Genomic DNA, 15,884 nt, shown 5'->3' on the forward strand with positions numbered 1-15,884 from the left:
TCCATTTCATCCAGGTTTTCCAGTTTTGTTGAGTATAGCCTTTTGTAGAAGTATCTGATGGTGTTTTGGATTTCTTCAGGATCTGTTGTTATGTCTCCCTTTTCATTTCTGATTTTGTTAATTAGGATACTGTCCCTGTGCTCTCTATTTAGTCTGGCTAAGGGTTTATCTATCTTGTTGATTTTCTCAAAGAACCAGCTACTGGTCTGGTTGAATCTTTGAATAGTTCTTTTTGTTTCCACTTGGTTGATTTTGTCCCTGAGTTTGATTATTTCCTGCCATCTACTCTTCTTGGGTGAATTTGCTTCCTTTAGTTCTAGAGGTTCTAGGTGTGCTGTCAGGTTGCTAGTGTATGCTCTCTCTAGTTTCATTTTGGAGGCAGTCAGGGCTATGAATTTTCCGCCTAGCACTGCCTTTATTGTGTACTATAAGTTTGGGTATGTTGTGGCCTCATTTTCATTAAACTCTAAAAAGTCTTTAATTTCTTTCTTTCTTTCATCCTTGACCAATGTATCATTGAGTAGAGTTTTTTTCAGTTTCCACGTGAACGTTGTCTTTCTATTATTTATGCTGTTATTGAAGATCAGCCTTAGTCCATGGTGATCTAATAGGATGCATGGGAAATTTTCAATATTTTTTTTTATCTGTTGAGGCTTGGTCAGTTTTGGAGGAGGTACCATGTGGTGCTGAGAAAAAGGTATATCATTTTATTTTAGGATAAAATGTTCTGTAGATATGTATTAAATCCATTTGTTTCATAACTTCTGTAGTGTCCATGTGTCTCTGTGTAGTTTCTGTTTCCAGGATCTTTTCATTGGTGAGAGCTGGGTGATGAAATTTCCCACTATTGTTGTGTGAGGTGCAATGTGTGCTGTGAGCTCTACTAAAGTTCCTTTACTGAACGTGGCTGCCCTTGCATTTGGAGCATAGAGTTTTAGAATTGAGAGTTCACCTTGGTAGATTTTATCTTTGGTGAGTATGAAGTGCCCGGGCTTGTCTTTTTTGATAACTTTGGGTTGGAAGCCAATTTTATTCGATATTAGGATGGCTACTCCAGCTTGTTTCTTCAGACCATTTGCTTGGGAAATTGTTTTCCAGCCTTTCGCTCTGAGGTAGTGTCTGTCTTTTTCCCTGAGATGGGTTTCCTGTAAGCAGCAAAATGTTGGGTCCTGTTTGTGTAGCCAGTCTATTAGTCTATGTCTTTTTATTGAGGAATTGAGTCCATTGATGTTAAGAAAAATCAAAGAAAAGTAATTGTTGCTTCCTGTTATTTTTGTTGTTAAAGTTGGGATTCTGTTCTTGCAGCTGTCTTCTTTTAGGTTTATTGAAAAATTACTTTTTTGCTTTTTCTAGGGTGTAGTTTCCATCATTGTGTTGGTGTTTTCCCTTTATTATCCTTTGAAGGGCTCTATTCGTGGAAAGATATTGAGTGAATTTGGTTTTTATCATGGAATACTTTGGTTTTTCCATCTATGGTAATTGAGAGTTTTGCTGGGTATAGTAGCCTGGGCTGGAGTTTGTGTTCTCTTACAGTTTGTATAAGGCCTGTGTAGGGTCTTCTGGCTTTCATAGTATCTGGTGAGAAGTCTGGTGTATTTCTATTAGGCCTGCTTTTATATGTTACTTGACCCTTTACTCTTACTGTTTTTAATATTCTATCTTTATTTAATGCATTTGTTGTTTTAATATGTGTCGGGAGGAATTTCTTTTCTGGTCCAGTCTATTTGGAATTTTGTAGGCTTCTTGTATGTTCATGAACATCTCTTTCTTTAGGTTTGGGAAGTTTTCTTCTATAATTTTGTTGAAGATATTTGTTGGCCCTTTAAGTTGAAAATCTTCATTCTCATCTACTCCTGTTATCTGTAGGTTTGGTCTTCTCATTGTGTCCTGGATTTCCTTGATGTTTTGAGTTAGGATCATATTGCATTTTCTTTGATTGTTGTGCCCATGCTCTCTATAGAATCTTCTGCACCTGAAATTCTCTCTTCCATTTCTTGTATTCTGTTGCTGATGATCACATCTATGGTTCCTGATTGCTTTCCTAGGGTTTTGAGTTCTTTATTGTTTCTACTTCCCTTTTTAGGTCTTGGATGGTTTTGTTCAATTCCATCACCTGTTTGGTTGTGTTTCCCTGTAATTCTTTAAGGGATTTTTGTGTTTCCTTTTTAAGGACTTCTACCTGTTTAGCATTGTTCTCCTATATTTCTTTATGTGAGTTATTAATGCCCTTCTTAAAGTCCTCTACCAGCATTTCCGGCGTGTTGTTGTATTCAGGACTGGCTAAGGTGGGAGTGCTGGGTTCTGATAATGGTGAGATATCTTGGTTTATGTTAGTAAGATTCTTAAGTTTGCCTTTCACCATCTGCTAATCTCCAGAGTTAGTTGTTATAGTTGTCTCTGGGTGGAGCTTGTTCCTCCTGTGATTCTGTTAACCTCTGTCAGCAGTCCTGGGAGTCCAGCTCAGTGGTCAGAATACTCTCTGAAAGGAAGGAGCACAGAGGCCTGGTGCTCAGACCTGCCTCCTGGCTGAAGATGAAGGCTCGAAACAGGGCCTGTCCCATTAGATGTATTGCCCCTGCAGTCTGTGCGCTCACCTACCCAGACTGGTCTCTGAGGGACCCAGGACACAAGATGGCTCTCTCACCTGCTCCAGCAGTCAGAGCCCTCCCAGGCATCCACTTCTCCTCTGGTGGGGAAGGTGCCTGGATGTCTGGAGCCCAAAACGGGGTCTGTCCCAGAAGCTGTGTTGTTTCTGCAGTCGGCTCACTCACCCTCCACCATTCGCAAGCTGACCTGCACAGACTCCCACTTCAGCTTTTTAAAAAGTATCTTTGACATCTCTCTAAACTCCACTTCAGCACCTCATCTCTGCTTCCCTTAGCTACCACTCAACTATGCTTTAGCTGATCAACTTTTACTTATTTATTGTTTTTTAAGAGTCCACATATAAGTGAGATCAGTACTTATCTTTCTCTGCCTGGCAGTTTACCCCATATTATATTCCTTCAGGACAACACTAGATCAGAACCCAGTTTTTGTTTTACTCACAGACTAAAAAGATTATATAAGTTTAATCTTTAAACTTGCATACAATTTTTGTCAACCTGACACAAATTGAGACATATCTAGGAAATGGAATCATAATTATCAAAATCCCTCTCTCAGATTGGCTTGTGAAGAGTGAAGTGGAAGGGCCCCACGAAGTTTGGACAGTGTCATTCCTTGGCAGCTGAACCTGGTATATATAAAAAAGAAAGCAGGTTGAGCAACCTAGAATAGACAAGCCAGTATGTAATACTCTTACATGGCTTCTCTGTCAGATCCTGTCCTCAAGTTCCTGTCTTAAGTTTGTTCCATGACTTCTTTTGCTGATACATTGTGATATGGCAGTGTAAACCAGTTAATCCTTTCCCTCCCCAGTTTGCTTTTAGCCATGTTATTTTATTACAGCAATAGAAATCCTAAATAAGACAAACAGAAATATGACAAAGTGCCTCAAAGGGAATATTTTCTTCTATATAGGAACTGAGCTAAGAGAAAACTTGGACAAAGCCACTGGGCAAAGTTATTTGTAGAACCTGGCTTTATGGTTAGTAATCTATTTCATGATCTTTACTTGCTGAGATCCCCAATCAACTCTACACTAGATAGAAAACACACACATTCCATAATAAGATTTTAATTTCCTCTGTGTACTACAGCCTTGATTTACTTAAGAACTAAATTATATGTTTAAATGCTGCTTGTTGTAATATGTGTACATTTCTGACTGATATGCAATAAGGAGCCTTGCTCATTTGTGTTGTATTTCTAGGCTTATATAATCCATCAAGTGTCTTTTATTGAACATGTTAATGGGCCTTTAGTTTGTTTTCACCAGAGTTATGCACAGCAGGCTGATGGAGAAAAAAGGAATGTATCTGTTCTCAATCCTGCTTATCCCAATTGCTACCCTCCAAAGTCAATAATTTCATCTGCTTTAGCTGCTTATTCTCAAATTTTCTGTATATTTCTAAATATAGATATTTCTGCTATAATGTCAAATGTATTTCCAAAAAGCCAAAACTACTACATTGATAACTATGACAACAGATTTATGAGACAGGTGGGTTTGAGAGCAGATCATGCTAAATTACAGATCTTGAAAATGAAGAGCCTCAACCAAAACAATATAAATCCTAATTAAAAAGATTCACAGAAATAAATCCTCAGGGCCTTTTCACTATGGATTCAAGTAATGCATCCTATTGCAGCCTGATACTCTGCATAGACTTACCTTTACCATGCTAGTGGCTGAAGATACCTGCTTTGAATAGAACCCAGTTCCATACAAATTAATTCTTTTTTCAAGTTGTAGACTTCACTAGCTATGTGTTCATGACATGAAAGATGCCTCTGTAGTTTCTTCATTTATTTTCCTCAGCATCCCCTATACCTCTTTTAACTAATCAGAAATTATAATCATCCTTTCAGACACTAAAATGTCACTTTTTTTCTAAAGGGAGTCATAATGTAGGATTTTTCAGCTTTTGAATTTCTTTGTTCTTACAGTTCTCATAAGTACATGTTTCACTTAAATTTTGTAAAACTTGCTTTTGACTGCTTTCCCACAGCTGCTGGAAACCTAACTCATGGTCCTAGAAGACCTCTCTCATATGTACAGAAAAACACCCATAAAGCAATTCTCAGTTAAACAGTATATGTTGTCTATAATTTCTCTCCCAGTCTTTGAAAATATCTATTTGTGTTCTTCTTTCAGATAAAGTGCTGTCCCCTACACCATTGAGTATACACTTCTATTGTCTTGTTAAACAGCATGGACTCAAATTCATTAGTACTTGTGTTGAATAAATTACACTCAAATTTATATTATGTTATTTATTTAATTGTTAACCTTAATTGGCTTATATAATACTTTGGCTATATTTATTATCTATAAACTCATTATTTTAGACAAAAATTTGACATCTACTATTATCATAGAATATAAAATTTTTCAGGTCTCAGTCAAAGCAGGTAACTGTTAGAAGAAATCATCTTTATCGTGAAATCTTAAACTAGGTTGTTGTTTACTTGAATTCTGTGACTCTTGAAGATTCTCCATGGTGTTCTCAGTTGTTCTGCTTGTGTTGTCTGAACTGTTGTCTATGAGGCTTATGTCTAACCAATATCTTGGTTTTCACTTCAGGCTTATTCTGTGTGGCTATTTTAATTTTAGGGAGCATTAGATTCTTTTTGTAGTTTATTCTCTTTAGTGAATCCATTAGAAAATAATCTTGTATGGTTATGTTTATCACACATAGATGATAGGCTAGCTAGGTAGAAAAATGCAGTTAAATGATAGGTTAGCTGGGTATAGAAAGCTCTTAATGTTAGAACGTTGAAGTCACTGTATTACTGCTCCTAATATTGATTTGGTGAAGTCAATACTATTCTGTTTTCTTTGTGTGTGTGTGTGTGTTTCTTAATTCATTGTGAAACTTTTATGATATGATAGGTTATATTAATTGTGATTCTTCGCACAATTTTAGAATCACCTTAGAGACAAATTTTTGAGCATGTCTATGAGAGATCATTTAGATTATCTAGATTCAGCTTCTAATTGTGCTGTTGTTCCTATTGTTCATAAGGTTCTCAGAAGTAGTTTGCACATTTCACTTAAATTTTGTAAAAGTTTGCCTTTGGCAGCTCTATTACCTGAATTAAATTGGGCAAGCCTACTCCAATTTCTGGGCTAAATAAAAAATAGAAAGCAAGTTAAGTACCAGCATTAATCTCTCTGGTTTCTGATCAGTAATGCAATGTGCCCAGTCACCTCCATTCTTGCCACCATGACAACTATATTCTCTGTCTGTGAGCAAACTCAACATTTTCTTCCTCATGTTGCCCATGTCATATATTTTGTTTTAGCATCATAGGTGGGATCTGTTCTCATTGTCATTTGGATATTTCCCAACATCTTGTTTTATTGTGATCTTTGTTTCCATTGTTTGGGGATAAATGACATGCTCTTCCCAGCACTACAATACATACCTGCCATTTACAGCAAATTTTTATTTTTCTCCCTTAGAAAACTTCCACCTGTGATTTGCTTCTTCTTTTTATTTCATCTTTCTAGAACTTACACTAATCAGTTGTGGAAGCTTCTCTGATCCTCTAACACTTTAATCTTTTTTCTGCCATTTTTCATTCTACTGTCATTTTATTCTACTTTGGGGAAACCATCTTTAACTTTATTTCCTCTTTTGCTGACATTTTCCATCTCTCCTATAATATTTCAATTTTCTATGCATGTTTGTATTTTTCCAATTTTCCAATTTTGTTTCAAATGCAAAAATTCTATTTTTCCCTTAATGGTGGCATAATTTTCTAAAGTAGATGCTTTCCTTTAAGATCTGCTGTCCTAAAAATAGCAGCCCATTACATAGCACTTTAAGTTCTCCTGCAGTAGCCTACCAAAGTCCACCATGAAGTACACCAGCTGCCTCCAGTTCATGACATAATCCAGGCCCCAGCTGGTCTCTTTCAACATACATCCTTGTTTTTTCCCTCATCACTCTTTCTAGGATGATCTTAGTTTCTTTGTTCTTTTGAGCAAGTAGCTTCTAACTCATCTGAGTTACAACTTTCTAACTTTTGTTTGCATCCTTGACTGACACTGCTCCTATTGTAAGTTCTTCAGTTGGGACTTATAATTTTCTACCACAGTGATCAAGCTGGAGAGGGGACACATGCTCCTGCTAGATTCCTGCGCTTTCTGAAGCTTGCCTTGAATGATGACAATGGAGAAAAATATCCCAAACAGGCCAACTGATTATGAGATGTTCCCCGAGTTAGGAACAACCAATGGTCAAGAGCAGTGCAAGAGATGTGGGGACTAGAAATGATAATGAAATTGGGATGACACTCTTACCTGTCTGCTCTGGAGAATTAATATTTATGCAGTAGTTTTCTCTTTTGTGTGTTCCATGTGTCTAGCATCTTCATACTTCCTGCCACTCAGGACATTTGATTATCTCAGTTTTTAAATTTAAACTATAATTATATCACTTCCCCTCTTCCCCTTTCTCCCTCCAACTCCTTCCATGTGCTCCCCACTCTCTTAAATTGAAGGCCTCTTTTTCCTTCAATAGTAATTTTTATACACATACATATCAATGAACAAATACATAAATAAAATAGACTAATCACTTTGTGTTGGGTAACCATCTAGGTTACAGATGCAGTAACCCTGGGATAGGCTAACCTTTCTTCTTATGGTAGTCATTAGTATCTTATAGTTAATCATCTAGGGGTAGGACTTCTTAAGATTTCCTCTTTTACTTTAGTATATCTATCAATATTGTACTGATCAGGTCTTGCTTAGAAAACGATATTGTTGTTGAGGTGCCATAGTTATAGCTTCCATGCCTTTTCTAGGAGGTATCACAACAAACTTTCTCATCGTCTGGCTCTTACACCTTTTCCATCTCCTTTTCCACAATAGGTCACTAGGTGGAAGAGTTGTGTTTTAGACCTGTCTGCTGGGACTGGGGTCTTTTCAATCTATTGATCTTTGCATTACGACTACTTAGAATCAATCCCCTGTCTCCTTTTGTTCTGAGACGCTTCTTTGATGAGGGGTGATATCTATATTTATCTGTGAATACATGAATATGTTTTAGATTGCACTTACGAAAAATTTTGGTCTAATTAAGTGATGGTACTGGGTTCTTTTCTAAGATCTATGACCCCACCAGCCACAGTAGTTCAGCAATAGGGACTTAGTGTCAAATTCTGATGTGACAAATGACAACAGCAGTAGCCTATTTTGTTTTGGGAATCACTTGGATTATCCTGACCAAACAACTGGAAGAGAGGTTTCTCATGTCTCCTGCTGGAGTTTATATTAGTTATTCTTTGGCTCTTATGGGAAACATTACCCACCCAGTGACATAACTTAATTAATGATATGTATATATGTATACATATATACTTACACATTGTGTAATTTTACACAAGTATGAAATATTCTGATTTCTGATCTTTACTTATCTCTTTTACATTATTCTGGGGCCCAAAGCTCAGCTCCTATCCAAGTGCAGACTCCAACACAATGAACCTCTTCACACAGGAGTCATTGATTGGTACTCCCTGTCTTACTTAAGTGTCATGTCCCATCTTGCTTCTGGCACCCCTGGTACTGTCACTTAATGCTTCACTCCTGTACATTCATGTGACTTGATACTAGGGAACTATTTTTCCCTCTCCATCAAGTTTGCTTTCACCCATCACTGCTTTCCTTATTGATTATGCATCCTGGATTTAAGCATACCACATGCAGAACTCTGCCACTCAATGACTTCTTGAAAGTGTCTGCTTCTCTTGATGCTTTCTGGCCCTGTTGGTGGATAAACTAAGGACTTGATGATACTTAGTCATGACTGTCAATTTTTCACTTCTTTACTTGAGGAAGAGTTTTATTCTTGCTTAGACAATCAGGTAACTTCATACCAAGTAGGCAAAATATCCCTTTTCCAAGACTTTTTTTCAGTTTACTAAAAGAGAAAAAAATATATATTATGGCTAGTATGACTAGCAGATGGATGATGCTTGCAAGGAGCTCACAATGTACATTTAGTATTGCCCAGATTAACCACTCTTACTAGATTCAATAGATAAAAATGTAACCTTTTTTTTTTCAGTCCTCCTCTTCTCAAGAGCCCAGGAAAAGAGTGAGTTAGGTTTTTAATTTGCTACTCATCATAGCTAAGGATTTGACACGAGCACACAATATTTCAGTTACTTTGTCTTCACAATGAGGTAACATTTGGCTGACTATTGCCCTGTCAATGCTTTTAGCAAATCCAGTATTATATGAGTTGCTCATCTTCGTCATGCTCAAGTAAAAATATCACGTCATACTGAACGTAAATACGATGTTTTTTGAGCGTAGGAGTATGAGTAAATATGTAAATAGGAGGGTCTGAAGCCTCAGCTTATATGATGAAATCTGCTTTTCTACAGGAAGTATTTAGTTTATATAGTAAAATTCATTCTACATGTTTTTATTTCTGCTTTTCATTCATGTGTGTTTCTAGGTGAGTTTATGCCACATGTGTGAAGATATCCATGGGGCCTGGAAGACTGAGTTGGATTTTCTGGAACTGGAATTGAAGGCAGTTATGAGCTGGGAACTGAACTCTTATCTACTGGAAGAGCAACACACACTCTTAACTAATGAACCATCAATCTCACTGGCACCATGAAATCCAGTTAAATAATATCAAATATTGATTATCTTCTCTGCTTCAGTGTAACTTGAAATTCTCTGTCACCCACAGCAGTCAAGGCCAGCTTAAAATGTTGCTTTCAGTTCTTTACTCTAGAGAAATTCTGTACTTTTATCCAAATTCATTCTACTTAGTGGCATTTGCAGATTGGTTTTTCCCGAGTAGTCATTGATCAAAACCATACCAAAGTGATTTTCTAGTCTCCTTCTGTTTCTACATCAGATCCCAGGGCCCAGAAGCCTGTCTCACACTCTTGAATATTTTTTTTTTATCTTTAAAGCAGTTATAAAGTATCTAAAAAACAAAAACAAAAACAAACCCAAAGATCCACATAGATGGTGTTGTGTTTGTTATATCATTTGTTTTTCAAAACTCTGTCTGTGCTTTCATCTCACTGAAAAAGCAAAGTCAAATGCTTTTCACACTGTTGCTTAAGTAGTAAATAGTATTTTGGGGACCTGTCCTCTCAAATTTCCTATTGAACAGTTCCTTTCGCAAGCATCAGATCACTGGCTCATGCAATGAGAAGTTAACCCTTCGATCATAGACCTCAGTGGTAATAGTAGAAAATAATAAAGCAAAGCATTGGTTGATGCTGTAGGTTTTTTGCATACTTTTGCAATGTGTTTTTAGCAAGGCAGAAATACACTTTAAAGTCTGATAGAGCATATCACCAAGAAATTTGCGAGTAGGTCTCTTTCAAGAAGCAATCAGAACAGATTGTTAACAGGACATCTTAAGCATAAGAAGGGCCAATGCTATTACTCCTTATTCTTCCTAAATTTCAGCCACTTGGCTAATGGTGTAGAGTCACCTCCGGACAAGTGGGAAACATGGTTCACCTTACTTGAGTATTCTCTGTGCCTCAGAAAGTCCTTATCAGTGTTCCTGCTCTTAGAGTAAATAAATATTACCTGGGGGTGGAGAGATGGCTTAGTGATTAAAAGCACTTGCTGATCTTCCAAATACCTGAATTTGGTTCCCACCACCCACATTGGATGTTAATAACTCCAGCTTCATGCGAGCACACACCCCTTTCTGTACTCAGAGGGCACCCTTACACAAACACGTGCTCAGAGACTTCACACATACACAATAATCAGAAAAATTAATCTTCAAGATATATTTCTGTGGACATTTTGTATGATACCTTATTTACTCCTGCTTCGGTTTCTGTTTCCTGGTAAGCTTACCTGTTGTGATTACAAAGTCAGTTCTATTTTTTTCCTAGGGATTTTCTTGCAGATCTGTCACCTGCCTCTTGCCTCTTGTATTTCCTCAGAGACCTCACTTCTTTACTAGTGCTTTGGAAGAGAGCCAAACCTCTGTGAAAGGAAGAAAATTTCTCTGTTAGTTACCTTATGCTACACAACAGAATACCAAAGACTTGGTGGCTGAACAAACACATTTGCTTTGTCACAGTCTTGGAGGCTAGAAGTCAAGATCAGGATGCCAACACAGTCTTCCAAGGTCTCGTGACGTATGGCTGACCTCCTTTCCCACAGATCATCAGATTTCCCTCCCTGTGTGACCTCACCCTAATCACAAGTTGTGAGCACATTATTCCAGTTGGTTTAGGGCTCTATTCATCAGGTCTCAGTTTACCCTAATGACTTTTTTGGAAGCCCATTTCTTATGTCACATTTTAAGGGACTGAGTTTGAGATTTCAATATGAGAATTTTGGAGGAATCCAATGCAGCCTCTAATACCATAGCATGCTGGACCTGAGAATGTCATAATGTATAATATGTATCAGATTGTCTGATTGTCTTGGTAAAAATACTTTGCTTAGTTTTGTCTTTAATAAAGGTTTTTGGACCTTGGGGTTTTTGTCTGTGCCCCTAATTCAACTTTCATGGGGGAACATGTTATAATAAATAAACTTTGAGAAATTCTCATTGCCTATTCCTATATACCAGACAAAAATCCCTGAAAGTCAGGGTATGACCATTGTGAATTTTTATTGAGAGCAGGGAGATTCATGAAGATCTTTAATAACCACAATCTAAAGAGATCATTTTTCAGATCAAAAGCACCCATGGGCACATCACACATGAAGCTCATAAAATAACTACGGCCAAATGTGCATCTTTATTCTGGCGTCCTCACAGACTGTATCATGTCATGCCTGCATGTCATCTGCTAGTGGGTCCTGACTGTGATTACTTGTGTCACTACTGTCCTTGTTCTCATCCTGATCCACATTGACATCTCAGCTTCCATACTTGCAACTGATTCTCAAACTCATCACAGCTGACATCCACTATACCCTCCCATCCTACCCCCTGGTTCCTTGCAGTGTTTCTTTCTTATCCACAATAGAAGTCAAGTCCTTTTCATGGTCCTGATAGTCCAATACTTCTGGGCACTATGACCTCACTGTCCTCCATTTCCATTACTGTCCCATATTCTGTTCCAGAAGACCTAGCTGAGTACCTATTGAACACCTCTAACCTCAGGGCTATTGTATATGTTTTGTCTGTATCATGATTGTTTCCTAGATATTCACCCAGCTACCCACACACTTTGTATCAATATTTTCTTTAATGTTACCTTATTAATGAAGCTCTGGGTGAGACACCTATATAAAATCATAAGCCACCACACAACTTATTTTCTTTAATATTTTTCTTAATATAAACTTTATTGTAGTTGCACTTGCTTGCTCTCCACAATTTCCACATTACATACAATAATAGCACACAGTTGGTGATCAATAAATGCATGTTTGAGTAAACATATTAATTCAGCTTAAATATAACTTTTCCATTTTATTATATTGTAGGTTATGCATTCATTCATTTATCTGTGAGTCTGTGTTCTACACCTAAGACTTCATTCTACAGTGTTAACAAATATTCATAACTCTAAATGAAATGAACTTACATCAAATAAATTGAAATACCTTGGGCATTATTAGTTTTTCTTTTATACTTTTCAGTTTCCTACCCTAACAACACCAATCATTTTATTTCAAATAAAATTACAACTAATAGTGGTAGAATATAACCTCTTTGCTATGCAATTTTCTGAGCACTTTATACACATTTTCTAATTTAATCCTCTCAAATTCTATGAAATATGCACAATTATGATCACCATTTAAAAGACAAAAAAGTAGAGACATACCAACCCAGTAGTTTCCCCTCAGTCTCCAGAGCTGCTAAGTGCTGGTGATCATATATCATTCACATAGGGTGTATCCCTGAATCAAAATGTTCCCTTTGCCTCTTCTTAACTTACAATAGAGATAATTTTGAAAACATAGTAATTTGTGTCAACTGCTTCTAAATATCCAGTCATAAATATCTTTACATCTTTGTTATTTTCTTTTGTAGAAGAGAGAAAAGGTCATTGGCCTTTGAGGCTTTGTGTTACAGTGAGAATCATAAAGATAACAATAAACACACCTACACAGCCAGACAAAAGAATAAATAGAACATTAAATGAAAGGATGGCATAATGGAGAGTATATCATCAGCCAGGTTACAAAACATGCCCAGAACAGCATCATTTAGGGCTTGTTCATTTGTTTTTGTTTTAATTTGATATTCAAAGACTGAAAGAAGGGGCCTGGGGAGATCCAGCAGTTAATCATACTTGTTGCTTTTGTGAAGGGTTAGAATTTAGATCCCATAACCCACATCAAGGCCTTCACAACTGTGTATGACTCAAGGTCCAGGGGATTTACTGCCTTCTTTTGGCCTTTGTGGGCACCTGTACTCACATGCATCTGTTTATATAGAAACACATACAACATAGACACAGGCAAACACACACTCTCAAGCACATATGCATATTTTTAAAAAGCAAAATGAATCTTTAATAAAGAGAAAAATATTAAAAGGAATGTTATAGGTCCAGACATGGCATTGCACAAAAGTGGTATATGTGATGGATAGATCTGAAGGCAGTAGTAAGTATGGTCTACTTACAAGGAGAGCTTGGTAAGCCAGCTTTCCTAGGAAAGGAAGCAATTCGCTAATGCTATAAGTAGGAGAAATAATGCTTTTAGAAGGTGTGTACCATCCAAACTATGCAGATCTTTGTAAAGACCACGTGGACTTGGATTTTTGTTCTAAATGTCAGCAAAGGATTTTCTAAGAGGAAGATATATCTGCAGTCACTCATCACAGAGAACACCATGGCTTGGTCCAGAGTGGATGCAGAAAAACTGGGTGGTGAGGATGCATTCTGGAGGCTGCAGAGAAGCATTGCGGAGAATGCAAGTCTGCAATTGAATGGAAATGAGAAGGCTCTAGGTTTGGGACAGGGAACTCAGAGTTCAGAGTGGGACATGGTTGGTCTGAGCCATGTGCTAATTCAGTTGTGTGGAAGTTCCAGTCATTTTCCAGTGTTCATAGAATTGTTTTGTTTCCAGGATGACTATGAACATCAAAGTCTTTAGATGATTGGGAACTCAAATCCATTTAACCATTGAGCCATCTCTCCATAGCTCTGGTATTTTATATTGAACTAAATCACATGGCATAACCTGGAACTTCAGGCTGAGAAGGGAACAGGTATAGTGAGGGATACTGGCTGGAATTCTATAGTAAAGATCAAAGACCTATAAATACAGATTCAAATGGCTCATTGAGAAAGAATCCTTTGATCCTTTAAGCACTCTGCTTAAAGGAATGGGGAGGTGGGTTACTCAGTGAAGTCCACCCATTTGCCTACAAAACAGACCTAAAGAACCTAAACAAGAAAGAAGACCCAAATGAGTATGCTTGAATCTCACTTAGAAGGGGTAATAAAATAGTCATAGGAGACAGATGGAGGAAGAGAGCTGGATGAGAAGGGAGATGGGGCAGGGAATGTGAGGGGAGAGCAGTGTGTGTGTGTGGGTGTGGGGGGGGGTTGTTCAGGATCAGGTGTAGAGAGAGACAGGAGAGATGTCCAGATGGCCATGAGAAGGAACGGGACTCTGAAATTGACAGGGTGTGGAGGTGAGGGTCATCTCAGTGACAGAGACTTGGGATAGGGGAGGCACCAAAGAATCAATGAAGGTGACTATAGTTGTGACTTACAGCATCGGGGATATGGGACCTGAAGAGGCCGCTTCCTGTAGCCAGGCAGGAACCCCAATGGAGCGATAGGGAAACCAACCCACCCACAAAACTTTCAATTCAAAATGTATCCTGTCTACAAGAAACTCATGGGCAAACATGGAGCAGAGACTGAGGGGATGGTCAACCAATAACGGGCCCAAATTGAAACCCATCCCATGGGCAAGCACCAATCCCTGACACTATCAATGATACTCAATTATGCTTATAGACAGGAGCCTAGTATAACTGTCCTCTGAAAGGCCCTACACAGAAACTGACTGAAACAGATGCAGAGACCCATAGCTAAACATTGGATGGAGCTCAGGGACTCTTACAGAGGAGTTGGGAGAAGGATTGTAGGCCCTGAAGGAGATAGGAACTCCACAGGAAGCCCAACTTCTAGCTGGGCTGCCTTGGCCTGCCTCAGTTGGGGAGGATGTGCCTAGCCCTGCAAATAATTGATGTGCCAGGGTGGTGGGCGGGGTTGGGGGGGCAAGGTGGGGAGTGGAGGGGAGAGAGTACCTGAGGATACCCAAGGGAGGCTTCTACCCTCTCAGAAGAGAAAGGGAGGGGAGGAGGGGCAAAGGAATGTGGGAAGGGCTGACTGGGAAGAGGGGCAGTGAGCTTGATGTAATGTGAATAAGTAAAATTTTTTAAAAAGAAAGAAAACAGAAAAACAAACAAACACAGAAAACAAAAAAAAAAAAGATAAACAAAACAAACCACTAGAACTTGAAAATTATGATTAACCAGAATGTACTTTAAAAGAACTGGGTATGATTGCATACACTTATTAATACCGGCATTGGAAAAGTAGAGACGAGACCATAGGTTCACGGGTCAGCCAGTCTACTTCCTTGACAAGTACCGGGATGGTGAGACATTGTCAAAAAGAAAGAAAGAAAGAAAAAGAAAGAGAGAGAGAGAGAGAGAGAAAGAAAAACTTGAGGGTGGAGTCTGAATCACCAAACATTGCTTGCAATGCCAACTAAGACCCTTGGGAATGGGGGATAAGAAGGCACAGAGTGAAGGACAGACTCTGGGAACTGGGCAAGTGGCAAAAGCAGATACATTTATTGCAGGAACTGGGCAAACCTTTATATGCCCCATCCCAGCATCTTATTGGCTCTCAAGTAGCCAGATAGGACCCTGTCTTTTTCTCAATGGCTTGCTCCATCCCCTGATCCAGCACCAGCTGACTCTCGTCATGCTGGCAGAATCTAGGATTGTCTCAGGAAGGAAGTATAGCAGTGTATATGCCAGCATTGCAGCTGGGCCTGCTTGCCTAAGTTTCTTCTACAACCAAAGTTGTCTTGAAGCTTCTAAGGAATGTATGTTTTCATATAAACAGCACCAACCAGGCACGCCTCATGGATGGAGCCTGATGCTGTGTTGTGGCTTCTATAGGATACAAGTATTCATATACAAAGAGACAAGATGCCTAGCTGAGATGGTTGACTTCCTCTGCTAGTCAAGGATCACCTTGGCTGACAATCTCACCTGTCTCTCTCCCTGCTTCTTCAGACAAAACTGTGGGGAGCTGTTAGCAGTAAGTTC

The 15,884-nt window shown here is 38.4% G+C and overlaps 1 long non-coding RNA gene across 1 annotated transcript in view; it reads right to left on the reverse strand.

Annotated features, from left to right (window-relative positions):
• LOC110293813 overlaps positions 1 to 15,884 on the reverse strand; it is a 72,602-nt gene that overhangs the window by 4,580 nt on the left and 52,138 nt on the right. Inside the window, exon 3 of the long non-coding RNA XR_002377855.1 lies at positions 10,466 to 10,597. This is a non-coding gene — a long non-coding RNA (uncharacterized LOC110293813). The remainder of the gene's footprint in view (positions 1 to 10,465; positions 10,598 to 15,884) is intronic.

This window comes from Mus caroli, chromosome 5 (assembly GCF_900094665.2).
Source record: "Mus caroli chromosome 5, CAROLI_EIJ_v1.1, whole genome shotgun sequence".
NCBI classification, from domain to species: domain Eukaryota; kingdom Metazoa; phylum Chordata; class Mammalia; order Rodentia; family Muridae; genus Mus; species Mus caroli.